We start from the raw sequence: 21458 nt of genomic DNA, 5'->3' as shown, positions 1-21458 counted from the left end.
GCAATAATTTATTAACAGCTTTAAAAAGGTTTATACGAGTATACGGCGTCCCCTTTATGATAAATGGACTGTTCCATTTGCTATGAAATTAAAATATAGTCGGTTCGCTAAACTCGCCACAAGTGGCTAGTGATTTTAGTACGTAATTTTTTTGTTTTTTGCGAATTTTGCCGAAATTGGCAAAATGACCAATTATTTAGTAATTATTAACTAATTAGTAATCATTTTTTTTACCCAATTGGTAAAATTATTGACTAAAATCACTAGCCAGTTGTGTCTGAGTTTAGCGAACCGACAGTATATGAAATAATATTGTTTGGTATAAAAAATTATGGTCTGATATGTGCAATTACATCCTTCTAATGGAAAAAAATATTTGAAGATTTTTCTCAAAGTATGGATACCAACAACATTTTCATTTATAACTCTTTTATTTTTAATTTAACGAAGAAAAGTTATCCTTCATAAAAAGCTCTTATTGTTCTAAGATTTATAATATTATGATTTATTATTTATTTATAATTTTATTAATTTTATACGAGGTATAGAAAAAATATGAATTTCGATCAAGAGTAAACTACCTTTATAGTTCATAACATTTAAATTAGAATGATATAATTGCACATTAAAACATAATTATTAATTCTAAACTACTTTTCATAATAGCAATTTTCCATATTATGAATTAAAATACGAAAATAAACAAAGTTTTCGTTATGATAATGCTCGCATTTTCAGCTTGTTATTAATGTACTTGATACATTTATTTTCCTCAAGAAATTTCCTATAATTTATTTTTCTATCATGTCAAATGTTGCTCTTAGGTCTAATATTGCTGATACTAGTTTTCCCCCGTGTTTATGCTTCTTTTCGTTTGGTTCCTAAATGTTCCATTATTCCATTTATCTGTCTTCCTGGTCTAAATACCGCTTGCTTTTCTCCCGATTCCATTTCTACTTCTTGTCTTTTCTCTATTATTTTCGTATGTATTTTAAAGCATACGATGACAGACATATAGTTCTATGGTTATCGCAGTTTATATGTTCTTCTTTTTTGTATATTTACACAATTATGTTCTGTCAGTCTTTAGGGATTGTTTGTTTTCCCCCGTCTCTATATATTTTCCATAGCCTTCTTCCTTTCCAGCATCAAAAGATGATGTCTATGAGTCACTTCAATCTTGAATACTTTTATGGCATTTCTGCAAGGCTTAGTCTGCTCATTATAGGTCCTTGTTTTTTTAATGACTCTTTATTGCGGGGCTATGGTTTTCTTATGAGGTCTCTTTTACCGTCAGATTTTGCCGCTACTCCGTATTATCTATATATGGATTTTCTGTGGCGTTATGTCCTAGTAGCTATCTTCCATAGATTTTACCATTTCCTGTTCAATTTTATCATCTCCAACTGCCTTGTCTATTGTATTTTTGATAATACTTCTTCTCTACTTGTTTGATCCAGCTCTATGTTTTCTTCGCCTTCATTTATTCATAAAGTAATATTTACTGGCTTTCTATTAGTTACAGAACGTCCGGACAGTTAAAAATCTTGGTGACTTTAGAAATTATGTTGCCAAGTTATCGAAATAACAAATAATAAATTAATAGACTAAGTTTTCACTCTAATGGCATATAACATATCCCACCAGAATGAAAACAATGGGAACCTTCTCTGGTTACACCTCCGAGGCTTCTACAATTTGCAAGCCATACGGATGCTGAGACTAAGGAAGATGAGGGAATTCTACAATTTACAATTCACGTCACATCTGCTCAGCGCGGTAAAGTTCCAACGAGACTGGTTCCCTTCATACTCCACACAGAGTAAATGTAAATCAAAAATGAATAACCATTTTCAATTTCGTTGCAAAACGAAAATACAGCCGAACCATATTCCAGTCAAATCAGAGAGTGCTGCAAGCACCTCTACCGGTTTCGAAACTTATTAGTCTCTCATCAGGAGGCACATATGCTGCTCTCCCCGATCCAACCAAAACAAACCCCAGCGTGCAGTCCCGAATTGCAACGAACGAAATGGCATAGATGCCCTAGCGGCAACTGCTAGCAAAAGACTAAGTTTTCACTCTAATGGCATATAACATATCCCACCAGAATGAAAACAATGGGAACCTTCTCTGGTTACACCTCCGAGGCTTCTACAATTTGCAAGCCATACGGATGCTGAGACTAAGGAAGATGAGGGAATTCTACAATTTACAATTCACGTCACGAGACTGGTTCCCTTCATACTCCACACAGAGTAAATGTAAATCAAAAATGAATAACCATTTTCAATTTCGTTGCAAAACGAAAATACAGCCGAACCATATTCCAGTCAAATCAGAGAGTGCTGCAAGCACCTCTACCGGTTTCGAAACTTATTAGTCTCTCATCAGGAGGCACATATGCTGCTCTCCCCGATCCAACCAAAACAAACCAGATCGGGGAGAGCAGCATATGTGCCTCCTGATGAGAGACTAATAAGTTTCGAAACCGGTAGAGGTGCTTGCAGCACTCTCTGATTTGACTGGAATATGGTTCGGCTGTATTTTCGTTTTGCAACGAAATTGAAAATGGTTATTCATTTTTGATTTACATTTACTCTGTGTGGAGTATGAAGGGAACCAGTCTCGTTGGAACTTTACCGCGCTGAGCAGATGTGACGTGAATTGTAAATTGTAGAATTCCCTCATCTTCCTTAGTCTCAGCATCCGTATGGCTTGCAAATTGTAGAAGCCTCGGAGGTGTAACCAGAGAAGGTTCCCATTGTTTTCATTCTGGTGGGATATGTTATATGCCATTAGAGTGAAAACTTAGTCTTTTGCTAGCAGTTGCCGCTAGGGCATCTATGCCATTTCGTTCGTTGCAATTCGGGACTGCACGCTGGGGTTTGTTTTGGTTGGATCGGGGAGAGCAGCATATGTGCCTCCTGATGAGAGACTAATAAGTTTCGAAACCGGTAGAGGTGCTTGCAGCACTCTCTGATTGGACTGGAATATGGTTCGGCTGTATTTTCGTTTTGCAACGAAATTGAAAATGGTTATTCATTATTGATTTACATTTACTCTGTGTGGAGTATGAAGGGAACCAGTCTCGTTGGAACTTTACCGCGCTGAGCAGATGTGACGTGAATTGTAAATTGTAGAATTCCCTCATCTTCCTTAGTCTCAGCATCCGTATGGCTTGCAAATTGTAGAAGCCTCGGAGGTGTAACCAGAGAAGGTTCCCATTGTTTTCATTCTGGTGGGATATGTTATATGCCATTAGAGTGAAAACTTAGTCTTTTGCTAGCAGTTGCCGCTAGGGCATCTATGCCATTTCGTTCGTTGCAATTCGGGACTGCACGCTGGGGTTTGTTTTGGTTGGATCGGGGAGAGCAGCATATGTGCCTCCTGATGAGAGACTAATAAGTTTCGAAACCGGTAGAGGTGCTTGCAGCACTCTCTGATTTGACTGGAATATGGTTCGGCTGTATTTTCGTTTTGCAACGAAATTGAAAATGGTTATTCATTTTTGAATAAATTAATCTTTGGTTGTCTAATAAATTAAAATTAAAATTAAACAAAAAATTAAAATTAAATAATAAATTAATCTTTACTTTTTTACTTAACACTACCTTTGAGCCATTAGACCGAATATTAAAAAATACAAGAACGGGAAAATTATAAATACTGTAGGAGAAAACAAAAGCATGAAAGTATTGAGCAGAAAAATAGAAAAAGGCAAAAAAGAAATATTACATATTAAAGACAAAACTGGAAATAATCTCATATAGATTTTATCTATAATCTCATAATAAACAATATATTATAAAAGACAAGTTAATCCAGAGCTCATCGAACAACCAATACAAAATGTACATGATGTAGTATCGAAGGATGTCCCAAATACAGGCACCCAAACTTATATGGAATCACCTTATATTTCTTATTATTTTTCAAACAATATTTAACAATATAACAAGTCAAACAATATTTATTTCAAATCAATTTAATAAAAAATACATAACAATTAAATAAAACAAATAAAGTATTTAACAAACAAATTGAAAGTACATAGTTGTTTTAATGTCAATAGCATACAAAACTTCAATGTAAAACAAATATTGTTTAAATTATTTTTATTTTTTTTCTTTGTGTTTCGTGGTAGTCGGTGTTATCACCTCTAGTCCTTATGCAAGATTCAATTTGCTGGGGGCACGCTCCTAATCAAATTATCAATATTTTTTGTGGTAGGTTGCTGCAACCTTCAGGAACAGCTTGTACTAGCCGTGAGATGTTTTGTGGATTATCCCGGCGAGCTCTAATTTTTCTTTTAAGCATATCCCACAATTATGAGGAAATATGAGGAAAACTGCCCGTTAAAAGAAAGTCACCCTCCCAGGCAAGTAACTTGGTGGAATAAGGAGCTGTCTGATCTCAAAAGAGAAACAAGACGGCTCTTCAATAGGGCGAAGAAATCAGGTGATTGGGAAGCATATAAGGCTAAACTGAAAACCTATAATAAGAAAATCCAATCCGCTAAGGAAAGATCCTGGAGAGAATTCTGTGAAAACATTGAAAGTGTACCTGAAAGCGCCAGGGTTAACAGAATCCTCAAAAGAGATAACATTAACAAACCCAAGTCAATGAAATTGCCCAATGGGAAGTACACGGACACAGAGAAGGAGGCTGTAGAGCATCTTTTAAGTGTTCACTTTCCAGGGTCGACGCAATTGACTGCTAATAACAATCATCAAGCAAACAATAGCCCAACCAAAAGGGACTGGCTGACCTCTGACGAGATCTTTGGTTCTCACAAGGTCAGATGGGCTATTGAAACTTTTGAACCTTATAAAACTGCGGGACCGGATTGTATATTTCCTAAGCTTATCCAGGAGGGTCTGGAAATAATCATGTGTCCCCTGATCACAATATTTAGAGCTAGCCATGCTCTGGGATACATTCCCAAAGCTTGGAGAAGGGCAAGGGTGGCGTTTATTCCCAAACCAGGAAAAACAGATTACACCTTAGCAAAATCCTACAGGCCTATAAGTCTGACCTCATTCATGTTAAAAACCATGGAAAAAATCTTGAACGAACACATCAAGAAAAACAATTTAAATGAAAATCCACTGCACCAACGGCAATGGGCGTATCAGGCAGGGAAATCAGGTGAAGCCGCCCTGTACAATCTAGTGTCGGAACTCGAAAGGAGTCTGCATCAGAAAGAAGTCGCCCTTGTTGCATTTTTAGATATAGAAGGTGCATTTGATAATACCTCAATCGAGTCTATACAAAGCGCACTGGTGAGGAAGAAAATCAACAACACAACATGCAAGTGGATTATTCAGATGCTTCAGAGCAGAATAATATCCACAGATACGCATGAAGATACCATAAATCTGAGGGCAAATAAGGGATGCCCTCAAGGCGGTGTATTGTCACCGTCATTATGGAACATAGTTGTCGATGATCTGATTCATGGGCTAAGCGCCCAAGGAATCTGGGTCCAGGGTTTCGCAGATGATATCGTGATCGTAACTAGGGGAAAATTTCCCAGGACTGTTGCGTATCAGATGCGATATGCCCTTCACTACATAGAGAACTGGTGTCTGAAAGAGAACCTCTCCGTAAACCCTTCTAAAACTAAACTGGTAGCCTTTACAAATAAGAGGAAGCTTACTGGACTGAGTGAGCTGAAATTATTTGGAGAGGTACTGGAAAGAATCAATGAGGTTAAGTATCTAGGGGTAACACTGGATTCGAAACTCAATTGGAATACTCATATTACCAATATAACCAATAGGGCTAAGCGACTCTTCTGGAACTGCAGACGAGTTGTAGGTAAAACCTGGGGATTGAAACCAAAGGTGATATGTTGGTTGTACACATCAGTGATACGACCGACAGTTACTTATGGGTCAGTACTCTGGTGGAGAAAGACGGCTTTGCAATCTTGTGTGACCACTCTCACCACCCTACAAAGACAAGCGCTTCTAAATATAACAGGAGCCTTGAATAGTACAGGAACGGCTTCATTAGAGGCTATCACAGGTCTCCCTCCGCTGGAATTGTATATTTCGGCGGTAGCCTTTATGAACATCCTGAGGCTCAAAGCAAACAATACTTGGAGGCCAAATTATGTACTGAATAGCCACACAAACATTACTGGGACTATACTTGAGGAATACATCTTTATGATGAACTTAGATATGATGACACCAGAACTAATCTTCACTGAGAAGATTAACACAATTATACCATCTAGAGAACAAAAAGTCCCAAACATTAATGGAGACTTAATATGGTTCACTGATGGATCTAAAACTGCCCATGGTACTGGATCAGGAGTCTTTGGGCAAACATGTAACTATAATAAATCTTACAGCCTAGGTCAACATACAACGGTGTTCCAGGCTGAAGTTTTTGCTTTGGTGGCCTGCATTGATGAAATAATTGATGAGGACCCTAAAGCTAAGAGAATCAACATTTACACAGATAGCCAATCGGCTATTCTGGCTGTAAAGAACCCTCTCACCAAATCAAAACTGGTGAGAAACTGCAAAGATCTCCTCAATAACCTGGCAAAAGACAACAAAGTGTCTTTAATATGGGTGCCGGGTCATGAAGGGGTGCATGGGAACGAACGAGCAGATATGTTAGCGAAACAAGGCTCCAAAAAAACTTTTGAAGGCCCAGAACCTTTCTGTGGCATCACTAAAGATGCTATGAAAAACGAGGTTCAGAAATGGCTGATAAAGAATCATCAAAATAAATGGAGAACCACTCAAGGGCAAATCCAAACTAAAAAATAATCAAGAATATTGATAAAAAACTCTCGAACAGTTTGATGAACCTCAATAAACGAGAGATCAAAACGGTCACTGAAATGGTGACTGGACATTGTCGTTTAAGAAATCACCTATACAAACTAGGTAAGGTGAATGAACCATGGTGCAGAAAGTGCGAAATGGAAGAAGAAACTGCCATACACATACTATGCTATTGCAGTGTGCTAGGTGATGTAAGGCAGAACTTCACTGGTCAAATGAGGTTTGAACCAGAAGAGATCTTAAAACTACCAATAAGAAAACTGTTGGCCTTCGTTGAGGCCACAGGACTTATTAAAGTTTAAGGAGAAGAACAGGGTTTGGTACAAAGGTCTTATGACCAAGTGCCAGAGACTAACGAGTCTCGCCTGATTTAAGAAGAAGAAGAAGATCCCACAATTACTCTATAGGGTTAAGCTCGGGTGAGCAAGCAGGCCACTCCAAACAAGGGACACCTTCTGCTTCAATGATGTCTCTAGTCACTCTAATGGTATGTGGAGGTCCATTATCATGCAATAAGATTAAATTTTCTCCTGTTGCACCTCTCCAGAGCAACATACCTGTGAGCAGGTAAAGTTGATTGAATGAAAATTAAAGGAGTTTTTTTTCGGATCACAATTCCTTTCCAGAATATTACACTTCCTCTTGTATATTTGTGAACAGATCTGACAGTTTTCGTTCTTGCTTGTCTTCCTCGACCTCTAAGTACCTACACGATTTCGTGGGTCACCTGATTTTACACAAATCCTGACTTTTTCTGAAAATAGCACATTTTGTCAATTCCCAATGTTCCAGTTTTGGTGGTGAAGACACCAATTTAGGCAATCAATATTGTGCTGCCTGGATAACTCGGGAACCCATAACTGTCTCCTGCTGTATATTTCTTGGCACGAACTCTTCTTCTTACCCTTTCAACTAAAAGAGTTACACCTGTAGCTTCCAAAAGCTGCATTTGGAGCTGCACGTGAGAAATGGTTGGGTGTCTTCCAGCTGAATGGACAATTAAACGATCGTGGCGAGCCGTTAGTACTTTTTGTCGACTTTCCCTTGCTTTATTTTTGAGCTTTCCTAGTCCTGTTACCTAGCATAGGTTTTGGACAGAACGCTCTGTGTTACGTCTAGTACTACAGCTATGTACAGCCGGTTCCTAAAAAAACTGATACGACTCTTACTAAGATTTGATCATGTTGAGCAGTGTATTTGATTGATCTGACATTATATTTATTATGACAGACAAATAATAAAATAAACAAACAACAACCAACTGATTCATGAAAAAACTAATAAGTATTTTAGAAAAATTTAAACGCAGGATGAAAGATTACGATATTACCGGGGGCGGAAAGCCCCTTAGAATAAACAAGCAGTTTCTATTGAATGAAATATTTGAAATTAAATATCACACTTTTTTTATTTTCAGCCCTGTAACTTATTAAAATAAATATTATAGAAGTTTTCAGGGACTTTCAGCCCTCGGTAATAATGTAGTCTTTCATTCTGAGTTTAAATTTTTCAAAAATATTTATTAGTTTTCTCAGGATTCGAAAAAAAAAATGAATACAATTAAAATACATTGAGAATTTTGACATGCGTCACAATTTTGCATTAACTCAATGTAAAATTCTAAACTGTTGAATTCCAGCTTCCCTAATTATTTGACATCAAAAGACATTAGAAACTACATTGAAATCTGTATTGAAAACAACTGTTAAAATTGGTCTACGTAATTAAACATATTCCAAAATTTTGTAAAAATGTAATACCTACATTTCAGTTTTCAGCCCAAACTTAGGCCACACACAATGCAATAATGTTCACATTTTTGAACTGTCAATATTTTTATTTTATCATTTATTGTTTAAAAACAATACAGTTGATAAGATACACTCAGTTGCGGAGAAAGTATTAATAATAAAGATTAATAATAAAGTCTAATAACCGTGGAACAGAATAAGCTATCTGACAAATTTTAAGATTTGGCAGTGACATTGACAGTATGTAAATATTAAGTATTTATCCTTCAAAATACACTGCTCAATTTTCTACAAAATACGCGTCAAGAGTCGTATCAGTTTTTTTTGGAACCAGGTGTACCTCTGAGAACATTACCTGCTCCACAAGACCAATAGTCTTTCCCGTTGTAAGTTCTATAACCTCATATGACGCATATTTTCGTTTTTGGGCGCAAAAGTTAGTTTACATATTTTCGTTCAATTTGCAAACTCAAGCAAATAACCTATACCTTACCGAGCTGTACTATCTGATTGTCTTATAGATTTGTTTATTTTCAATAAAAACCTTTATTCTTCCCAACAATAACAAGTTTTTTCAATAGAAATAAATATTATTTTAAATACATGGTGATTCCTTATAAGTTTGTGTGTGTAGTTAAAAATCATAATTTCATAGTTATTTTTATATGATGCATTATCGATAATAATTTTGGTTTTTTTCTTGACTTTTTTTTTTCGGGAATTCATATCTGTGATGATTTCAAGTTATTTTTGACTTGTTCATTTTATAATAAATTTCTTTTTCATTTTTAACGGTCGTAATTATTTAGATGTCTCCTAATTTTCATATACAACGACAAAAATTTAGGCGGAACGGAACCGACAAAATGACGCTTTACTAACGAATATGAAGAGATTTATTTATTTCAGTAGTTTCTAAGAAAACAAATTATATAGTACGACTATAAAGTGTGGAACTACTCTATTATCTTACGAGTTGATTATTTCTTAAGGTAGAGCTCGATGGAAATGATTTTGTATGATTTCTACTAGTCTTAATATTGGGTTACTCAAGTTAACACATGCGTTATACCGAAGTGAATCCTTACTTAAATCTTATCCAGGATTAACAATTAATAAATTTTTACATTCCAAGAATTAAGAGGTAACATCAACGATCGGACAACGCGTTCCAAGATTTCAGCTTTAATTTTGAATATTTTGTCGAGAGTAAAGAATGGCGGTACAAAGCTCAATTTGAGAAATATGTTAGTATGTGGAAATGTCTCTCCAATTAAATAAAATATCACAAAAACTAGTCTGTACCGCCCTTAAGAAGCACAAAAAAATACACTTTCTTTAAATAAACTTTCTTATTACATGCCTAGATTTTGTGTCACATTGGAATTACTAAAATCGATTATCTATAACAAGAAATCGAACTTGACGGACTGGGCAACATTTAGCGCGCCTATGAATATAATAATTATTTTTATCATAATATTGTGCCTTCGTTTTTGAGAGTGGCTCTGTCACTGTCGTACTGCCGACGCACTATTGCCGCACTGTTGAAAGTTCGCAGCACTTTCGAAAAAATATTTGTTTCACACATCTTTCACATCTTATAATAAGTTCAGCAGTTGACTCTTGACTCAGTAAACTGGTAGTTATTCTTCCTTGCTAATTTTATTCCAATTTACTAATAAACTCTAGAAGCTGTAACAACTTTTAATTGAAATTAAAAAAAACAACAAAACTGTTGAAAACTAATAGTTACCAAGACTAAAAACCCTACACTCTATACAAAAGAACAACTGAGGTTTGTGGTTTGTTGTCTATTTAAGGCGATTGAGATTCTTGTGAGTCAAAATCTTCTTAAAACAGTAAAATGAATAAATATAGGTAAGCATTCCTCTACATTTCTTAAAAAATTTTATATGACGAAACAAAATCCTAAGAGGTCATTCTAGGAAATATCTCAGATCTGTAATCTTACTAACCTTTTACTACTTGTTTGGAAGCCGTATGTTGTAAACCGCTAGTACTGTTACTGTAGTCAGTTGCCTTATTGTTCATATTCCATTCATTCATGATACTCACTCCAGAATTTTGGAGCCTTGTACCATCTAGTACAGGTCCAGAGTATAGGCACTACATGTTTTTAGAATCACTTGATAGTCTCCGTAAAACAATTGCTGCCTGCAATCTTAGTCATGTAAGATATGGTTGATTATTTTAGCTTCTAAGAGTCTGCAGCTCAAGTCTCCCATTGTCCGATTCTCCCATAAACAGTCCCATTGCATGCAGATGTCTCTTGACTGGCGCATATTAAGATAGAAAGCCAGAATGTTATGAGTTTGAGCTGATTGCTTCTTGTCTTTCGCAGTACTTCAGCCCTATTAGTACACGGCTGTGTAATATACATTTTGTCATGTGCTTGACTGGGCATATTTTCCCAGTTTAATGTTGTTTTTGAATCCAGACTTCTTGCGGTAACGGATGATGCTTTTTGGCACTACCGCTGCCGGCTCTAGACCCAAGTATTCTGTAGTTGATGCTGCTTTGGCAAGTTCATCAGCTCTGACTGTGTTCGAGATCGGCCACTTATGCTAGGATATGATGCCTGTCTTTACTGAGTAACGATCAGCTTATCCATGACCAAATTCCACAGTAAAGGAGATAAGACTCCCGTACGGACAGCCTCTGGCTACTTGTGCTGACACTGTATCCTCCAATTGCATCTATTCCTTTTGAACGAACTATAAATTCTTCAGTTATATCTATAAATAAATGAACCCAGCATCACCTCTTGGTTTTCCACAAAGTACTCCACCCTACTTGAGTGAAGGCCGAGATTGGACAACAGAAGTAAAGGAAGACCTCCTACTCGTTGGAGAAATTGGATGCAGAGTGCTCAGAATAGAGCACAATGGACTAAAATGAGGGAGGCCTATGTCCAGCAGTAGACGCAAAGGGCTGGGTGGTGATAATGATGACTTTACTTTGTTTACGAGACGGTGCAGTTCCGTTTCTGTGGAAACTCCTCCTCTTCCCATTACCCTAGCTAGAGAGTCATACTTGATACGCATACTGTTCTTGATATATCGGACTTTTAACCAATTCCTTATTGTGCCCATCGAGGAGTTTTTATAGACTGTTTACAATGAATGGCATAAGATTTACCGACCTCAAGGACTTGAAAAGTGCACTCTGGAAAGTTCTAGGTTAGGTTCTCTTCATAATGCTGAGTGTATTCACCTGACATGAATATTAACCTGAAGGTCATTTGATAGAGTTCTCTACTCACCTACTATATCTCGTCGCAATGCCTTTTTCACAATTCTCCTTTTGCCCTTTTCATTTTCTTATTCTAAAAATGTTTAATGTTCAAAGCCCTAGGATTTTTTTAAGAAAAAGAAAAGTATAAGGATATCAGAAAAAGAAAGGATTATTAAGAAGACCTGCTGACAAATATAATAGGGTTTTTTTATTATACCGACAGCAACCTATCTACTGAATGTCTAAAGTCTCGACTCTAGAATTTTTCCTTCAAGAGTTCTTGCAGACATGGTCAGATGGAGAGACAGCAACACGATTTCACTAAAGAGCTGCTGGGCTTTGATATTTACAATTTAATGATTTGTAAAAATGAAGAAGGACAATCAATATATAAACAGTTCAGTTGTATAATAAAATTGTTACTATTTATCATTAGTCTTTATTTTTGTGAGCGGCCGTGGAGTAACGGCATAATCGCTGGCCTCATACGCCAGTGCACGTGGGTTTGAGCCCTGCCAAAGATAAACCATTTTCATTTCAAATAATGACATGAGCCGTCTCACCGTGCCTCGGAGAGCACGTAAAGCCGTCGGTCCCCCTGTGCTAGTGTACATCGGCACTAGTTACTTAAAACAGGGTTAAAGATGTAAATGACGCCGGGACTGTCCGAAAGGATCTCCCCGGCAAAAATGCCATACGATATTATTATTATTAGTCTTTATTTTAATCGTAAACAAATATTTGCACATTAGGTACACTCAAGGTGCTACTATGGTGTGTAGTCTATCGTCGCGTTTATGTTATAGCTTACGGTCTAGCTGTGCAGCTAAACAACACCATAATCTTTTCTCAGATGGGTTTACACACACTAATGCGAGACAACCGTTTGTAGGCAAAATGTTTATTGCTAAAAAATCAATGGAAAAATCCCAATAGTTGGCTGTATACCATAGTTTGAAAAACTCATACAGAAGTAAAAACTTCGAGATGTATTCTGGCTAGACATGTATCAAGTCAAACTAGTTTGATTTTATTCAACAAACTTGACTTGACTTGAAAACCAAACTTTTTTTGTAAAAAAGTTTGACTTGACTTGATTTCGATATCTTTAGGTTTGACTTGAAATCAAACTTCTTCAAATAGTTTGAAGTTTGAATATCATATTGCGCAACGTGTTTATTTTCATTTCTAATTGAGAGGGTACCTACTGACTTTTGTTTTGACTTATTTGGATAGTTCTGAATCTGTACTCTGCTACTCCTCAAATTAGTTTGTAGTTCATATTAAGAAGTATGTGCTTGGCTTGTTTATTACGTTCGTTTTGAAGTGTGTGCTTTGTGAAATAATATCTTCTCTTCTTCTTCTTTTTATATAGACATTACTCTGTCTTTTTTTCAATGTGCCTTTAGTAAGTTGTCATTCCATCTTTTTCGTGGTCTTCCCACTGATCTTCTTCCTATTGGGGAACCGTCTCTCGCCGTCCTTACTACATATTTGTTGTCATTCGGCTTATGTGGTCGTTCCATTCTACTCTTCTGCTTTTCGCCCAGTTATTAATGTTGTCCACCTTGCATCTCCTTCGTATATCTGCACTTCTAGCTCTATCCCACAGCGTCTTACCGTTGATTTTTCGCAATGTTTTCATCTCTGCTGTTTCTAGCATTATTTTTGTCCTTTCTGTATCAGGTCGTGTTTCTGCCGCGTATGTCATTATTGGTCTGATGAGTGTTTTGTAAATTCACTTCTTTTCCGATGTTTTTATTTCTCCATATTGTTTCCTTCAAGCAACCTGCGGCTGTGCTTTATTAATCTGATCTTCCACTTCTGTTTCGAGCTTTCCGTAGCTACATTGTATGATGCCTAGATATTTCAACTCCATGACTTGTTCTATTATTTGACCCTCCAGCTCTAATTTACACCTTATTAGATCTAGTTGAAAGACTGATAAGTTTGTACACACTTTAATGAATAAGGGAAAATGAAAATGTAGTATGTCAAAGTGTGTAAATAATTTATTTCCTTAGCTGAGCGCTTTCGACATAAACGTCATCATCGGAGCTAATGGTCAAATACTAAAAAAGTACCGCTACATAGAGGTGTAAACAAGTCCATCTTAGGAATGTAAATTTGATTTTTAAATTGTGAATGCTAACTTAGTACAACAGCAAACAGCAAATTCTGTTTTTTTCTGTTTTTTGCTGTTTGCTGTTGTACGGAGGACTAAGTTAGCATTCACAATTTAAAAATCAAATTTACATTCCTAAGATGCACTCGTTTACACCTCTATGTAGCGGTACTTTTTTAGTATTTGACCATTAGCTCCGATGATGACGTTTATGTCGAAAGCGCTCAGCTAAGGAAATAAATTATTTACACACTTTGACATACTACATTTTCATTTTCCCTTACTTAATAGATCTGCTGTTATAACCACACATTTAGTCTTTTTTGAGGAAATTAACATGTTAAATTTTCTAGCGGTTATATTAAATTCGTGCAGCATACGTTGTAAATCATCTTCACTTTGAGAGATTAGTATTGAGTCGTCTGCATAGCAGATTATTTTAAGTTGTTTTTCTCCCATTTGGTATCCTTTTTTTGTTCTTACTTTTAATAATATCTGAACCTGAGTATTTTTCGGCTCAGAACAAGTACCAGATCAAATTGAGTCTGATTTTGAAGGCATCTCTTCTCTTCCACTGCAAAAATTAAGAGAAAAAAATCTGTAGTTGAAGTAGAATTAATTAAGAAAAAATAAGTATACTGATTTATTTGATATTGCAGCAGCTGAGTTGAAAACAATGAAAATTGAAAAGTACATACTTGTATTATGTAAAAATAAAGAACAATGTTATAAAATGACAATAAATGGACTAATTCTTTAAGACGACATTGCAAAGTCGCAAGAAAATCATTAAACCTAGTCTATCAAAAATATAATATTTTGTTGTTCCTTCATAAATTTTTGTTAAAAAAGGGGCCGTTCAAGTATCGTAGTATTTAACACAATTTTACAACCTCTTTATCCCATCTGTACCTTTTCATCTTTTGTTGTGAAGAACGGTCCAGCTATTTATTGCCAACATGTGTTACTGTGCTTAGACAAATTTTAAGATTTTTTCACTTGAATACTATTGTCCTATTGTAACATGAGAGGAGTGTGAGGGGGCAATATAATACAATCCAGGGGTTCTATGTAAAATATAAACGAAAGTTGAAAAGTTGGGCGATTGTGATTTCGTAGTTTTTTTTATTTAAGTTAAAAAACAATGTTATGTAACGCGCTGTTCGTAGATCGACAACCCTTTTTGGGTCCTTGCTTGTTCTAAGATTTTCCGCCATTCTGTTCTGTTCCTTGCTTTGTTCTTTCAATTGGTAATCTCAAGTATTTTCAGGTCTTGTTCCATGTATCTAAGTTTGGTTCTTCCCTTTGACTTTCTCCCTACTGGTGTTTGCCTCATTATATGTTTTGGTGTTTCGGTCTCCAACATCCGTTTAACATGGCCCATTCAGCGCAGACGTCCGATCTTTAAGGATGTTATGACCTCGTGTTCGTCGTATGTTGCGTATGGTTCAAAATTATATCTTCTGCGCCATAGGTCATTTCCTTTCGCCCCCTTATATTCGCTTTTCGACAGTGTCCATGTCTCTGATCCATATATAAGGACCGGTTTTATCAGGGTTTTGTATATTTTGCATTTGGCTTTTCTCGTGATGTTGTTAGATCTTAGATGTTTAATTAGTCAATTTACTAACTTGCGTTACCCTCCCCCAACTTGCTTTACGTAATACTTTAAAGCTTCCAAAGTAGATTAAATTACACTTGGTATGACAAAAAAACCACCCAACGAATTCTTTGTTTTAATCTAGTGACACTCTAATATAAAAAAGCTATGTTGATAAAACGAAACTTAACGGCAAGCCATTCTAAGCATATGTACATGCAGCAATCATTTTCAAAAAATTTACCCTATTTGATTATAATTGTAATATTAATTTTCTTATCTTAATTAGCAACTAACATGTCAATCTCGACAAAAAAGTATATCTACTAAATAAATTATTTTTCAAACTCTTTCAAACTAGTTTGACACACAGTTTGAATTTTCAAACCTGTACGATTGACCAGTTTGACTTGACTTGAATTATTTGTCAGAAGGATTGACTTGAATTTGACTTGAAATTAAGTCAAACTCAAGTCAAGTTCAAACATTCAAGTCAAACTTGTGCAACTCTAAGTCTGGCATAAAATCGTTTATTTAAAAACTATCTAAAATGTCATGGATTGCAAAATTAGAACGAAATGGATTAGAACGTGTCATGGATTAGAACGAAAACGTTTTGTAATCCATGACATTTTAGATAGTTTTAAATAAACGATTTTATACCCGAATACATCTCGAAGTTTTTACTTCTGTATGAGTTTTTTATTGCTAAGTAATAACCAACATTTTCAGGAATATACAATAAACTTATTTTAGAATTATTATTAGAATGATCGATTGCCTTTCTCTCTTAAGGGGATCGGAACAAAATGCAAAATTTTGACGCATGTCAAAATTTTCAATGTGTTTTAAATGTATTCATTTTTTTCGAATCCTGCGAAAACTAATAAGTATCTTTGAAAAATTTAAACGAAGAATGAAAGACTACCTACTTTATTACCGAGGGCCGAAAGTCCCTTAAAATAAGTAACAGGTTTCTTTTAAATTAAATATTTGCAATTAAAAATCACACTAAATTTTCTCGTTTATTTTCACCCCTGTAACTTATTAAAATAAACATTATAGAAGTTTTCAGGGACTTTCGGCCCTCGGTAATAATATAATATTTCATTCTTCGTTTAAATTTTTCAAAAATATTTATTAGTTTTCTCAGGATTCGAAAAAATGAATACATTAAAAACACATTGAAAGTTTTGACATGCGTTAAAATTTTGCATTTTGCTCCGTTCCCCTTAAATTATTTCGGATAATTTTTTTAAATAAAAATTAGGCTGAATCGTTTTGTAAACAATTAGGTTACATAAATGCTTTTTGTAAATAGTTAGGGTGCATTTTTTTGTAAAGCATTAGTCCCCTTTCATTTTACATATATTTTCCTTCAAATGTTTATTACTTGTGCATAATATCTTTTTCTACAATAGTTATCTTGCATTTCATTATTTTGCGCAAATGCAAATCTTTCAGATTCCTGTCAGTACACCGCACACCACAATAGAGTTTATGCTTAGGTAGAGCGCATCGTCGGGGTAGACCGCATACCCCAAGTAGCACAATAAAAACATTTTAGTTTTATTTAACGTTTATAAAGGTTTTATTGTGGTAAATAAGAAGATAATGGTTTTAAATTTACCTTGTAGATATACTGGCAGAACTTTAAAAGTGTTAAGCAGCTGTCACTAGTTTTAAAGTATCTAATAAGAGTATCAAATAAGACTAATTAATCTTAATAGATAATTTGTCTTATTGTAGTTTTAAAATGGCTTATTCTCAGTTCACTTTAAAACTATCAGTTTTATGAAGAACTTCCGGTGTTATTGGTTTTATTAGATTCCATTTTGTGGCCTTTTAGTTTTATTGCCATTTTAAAGATTCTCCTAATATGTCTAATAAAACCTATTATTAAAACTACTTGATCTCAAGACTATTATGTCAGTAAAACATATGACTTAAAACTATTTTTTTAGTTTATTTTCTTTAAAGTCGGTTTCTTAAAAGCAATTAGTAGGCTATATTAAAAACAAACGATCTTAACTGAATCAGTTTGGATATCGTAAAGACTAAACTATGCTTCTTGTTAGAAACAATAAAACTAAACTCATCACCTCTTCTCTCGTGTCCAAAATTGTCGGCCATTTGTTTTAGAGCGAAACAGTGGTGTAGTGTGTTGTAAAAAGTGGAAGTACAGTTAGTTTGGAAGAAATAAGTCGCAATTACTTAAAATAAACGAACTAGTCATTTTATAAGAAAAATACAACACACACAGCACTACAATGCGACGCCGACGCCTCGATTTTAGGATAGATTCACATTAAAACCAAGTGGAATTATTGACTACGGGCTACGAGTTTGGCAAGCAAAACGAGAGGTCGTGTGGCCGGTGTATTGGCGGTAAGGTAATTTCGGATTCGAAACCTATTACAATAAAAACACCGGTTTTTAAAAGACCAATCGTTATCGATAATCGTTAAACTTATAAAGCGTTCTTGTGCGAAATAAAAATAAACTTCTAAGTGTATAATAATAATATTTATATTAGTGCTGAGGATAACATTTAACATTTAATTTAAAATGGCCAGTGGCGGAACAGGAACAATCCGAAAGGAAACCTATAGAAAGAATGAATAACTATCTGATAGTAGCGACGAAGAATCTAAGAAGAAAAAATATAAAGAAGATAAATTATATTTTGAAAAGAGTAACCTGACGAGACGAACACCGAATAAAAGCAACGACACAAATGAAGAGATGATAAAAATGATGCGGGAAGTTATGTGGAAAAATGATGACATGATGGCAGAAATAAGAACCATACGGAAAGACCAAAAAGGAACGATGGAATATATTAAGGAGCTGAAAGAAAAAACGAAAAATTGGAAGAAGGTTTAAAAATGGCAAACAATAGAATAGAACAATTGGAAAAAGATAGACGGAGAAATAATATAGTATTAAAAGGCCTAACACTAGATGCTACCGACGGAAAGCCTGTAAAGGAGTCAGTAGAACACTTCATAGGAAGAAATCTGAAATTAGAGGTCAAACTGAGAGGAGCGGTGAAGATCGGCGACCAAATCTTTGTAGCAGAAATGGAAAATCTAACGAATAAGCTGAGTGTACTAAAAAACAAAGGAAAACTGAAAAATCTACAGGGACAAGAGATGTATATAGATATAGAATCAGATTTAACAAGAAAGGAAAGGGAAATACAAGCAAAAATTAGGAAAATGGCAAAAGAAGAAAAAGACAAAGGTAATACTACGAAGATAGGATATATGAAACTGGAGATTAATGGAAAGAAGTGGAAATGGGACCATAATAAAGAGAAACTTATACAAACTCACAGAAATATCGGGAAAGGGACTCCAAAAAACTAAAAGAAAATAATGAGACCGAACCCACAACAATGACGACCAAGGCAATGAATGGGAAAAGCGATAGGGAAAAAGATGATGCAAAGGATGAAAATAGGAAGAAGGGGAAAGCTAGATTGCAGAAAAAAGGAGAGATAAAAATGGGAACATGGAATGTGAGAAGCATCAATGGAAAAGAGGAAGAACTGGTAGAAGATATGATAAGACAAAAAATAGAAATACTAGGAATAACAGAAACGAAGATGAAAGGAAAAGGTCTTAAGAAAATACACAAAGGATATTGGTTACTTTGGGTAGGAGCGGATACAAAAGAGAGAGCAAAAGAAGGAGTCGGGATAATAATTGCACCGAATAGACTACAACACGTTATAGAAGAAACATATGTAAACCAGAGAATATTATCGGTGAAAATGAAACTGATGGACGAAGAAATATGGACAATAATAACAGCCTACGGAGTAAATGAAGATGCAAGAAAGAAAGAGAAAGATAAATTTTTCGAGGAGCTCCAAATGCAAATTGGTAATGGGGAAGAAAACATAATTGTAATGGGAGATCTAAACGGTAGAGTCGGAAACAACAACAGCGGAATAGAGGAGTTCATGGGAAAAGAAGGAGAAGGAACGCTAAACAGAAATGGTGAAAGAATAATAGAAATATGTATGGAGAACAAACTAGTTATAACAAATACAAAATTTAAACATAAAGAAGTACACAAATACACGAGAGTACAAGACAGCAGAAACGAAAAATCAATCATAGATTACTTTTTGGTAAACAGCAACAAATGGAAAAGAGTACAGGATACGAAAGTGAAAAGAGGCTCGGAGATTGGCAGTGATCACCATCTAGTAATAATGAGAATGAGAACAACAGAGGAAAAAGAAGAAAAGAGAAGAAAGGTAGTAAATGAAAAAATAAAAAGTTACAAATTAAAAGAGGAAATATATAAGAAGAAATTCCAAGAAAAATTAGATAATACTTTGAAAGGTAGGGCAAAAAATACAAATATAGAAAAAAAATGGGAACATCTAAAAACCAGCATAATCAAAGCAGCTGAGGAAACTTGCGGTAAAGCAAAAATAGCAAACACTAAAGCGCTGGTTTCCTCGAAGGCGGTGCCGACAACCTCCGATCGTAACACTGCGATGAATGACATCATAAAAAACTGTACCATGCAAAATAATAGCGTTGGTTTCCAAGGATGCGTTGGAAGCCACCGCTTGCTGAGCTTGCACATTCCATTGCCCCAGTGAAGAACCTTAAATTTTTCACCGTAATCTGACGTAATTCATCGCAGTGCTACGATCGCTGTTTGTCGGTGCCGCTTTCGAGGAAACCCAGGCTTTACATGAGGAGAACAGAATGGTGGACGGAAGGAATACGAGAGAAAATAAAGAACAAAAATGACAAATGGAAGAGATACCTAAGCACAAAACACCCGGAAGATTACGAAGCATATAAAGAAAAAAGGAAAGAGGTTAAAATAGCGGTGAAAGCAGGAAAGGAAAGGTCATGGAAGAGATTTGGACAAAAAATGACAAAAAATTATAGGGAAAACCAAAAACTCTTCTACGGTGCATTAAAACAACTCAGACAAAAGAAAGAGCACATTATGCCGAATATAAAAGACAAGAATGGAAACGTACTAACAGAAGAAAAACAAATAATGGAAAGATGGAGAGAACATTTCAAAGAGCTAACTCATGTAGACAAGGACAACATAGGGGAGATACAAGAAAGGAATGAAGAACAACAAGTGGAATCCATAACAAGAGAGGAATTAGAGAAAGCAATAGAAAGAGTAAAACTGGGCAAAGCACCAGGCAAGGATCATATCACCCCGGAAATGATAAAATTCATGGGGACAGAGGGAATGGATAACATGAAAGAACTAATGAATGATATCATAAATAGAGCAGAATTACCAAAGGACTGGAAGAAAGACATCATATTACCAATACACAAAAAGGGAGACAAGAGAAACTGTAATAATTACCGAGGTATCACCATATCAAGTATCCCTGGGAAGGTATTCGCAAGAAAAATAGACAAGAATAAAAACCCAAATAGAAACAACTATGGAAGATACACAGTGTGGATTCAGGAAGGACAGAAGCACGCAAGACCTAATATTCACATTAAGACAAGTAAGTGAGAAGGTAATCAAGAAGAATAGAGAGATACATATGTGCTTCATTAACCTGGAAAAGGCGTTTGACAGAATCCGAAGAAAGGAGGTTTGGAAGACACTAACAGAAAGGGGAGTCGACAGACACATAATAGAAGTAATAAAGGATATGTACAAAAAATAATACAAATACAGTAAGAACCAATAACGAGGAATCCAGAGAATTTTCTACAAGTCAAGGCGTCAAACAGGGATGCGTGCTGAGTCCACTGCTATTCTCAGTGGTATTGGATGAAGCGATAAAGAAAGCCAAGAGAAGAATGAGAAAACTAACATTAGGATACTGGCAAATGAAACAGACTCAACTATCGGAGCTACTATTTGCAGACGACATGGTATTGATAGCAGAAAAC

The sequence above is a fragment of the Diabrotica virgifera genome, chromosome 3 (assembly GCF_917563875.1).
Source record: "Diabrotica virgifera virgifera chromosome 3, PGI_DIABVI_V3a".
Taxonomy (NCBI): domain Eukaryota; kingdom Metazoa; phylum Arthropoda; class Insecta; order Coleoptera; family Chrysomelidae; genus Diabrotica; species Diabrotica virgifera.
Note: the sequence above shows the minus strand (reverse complement) of the source record.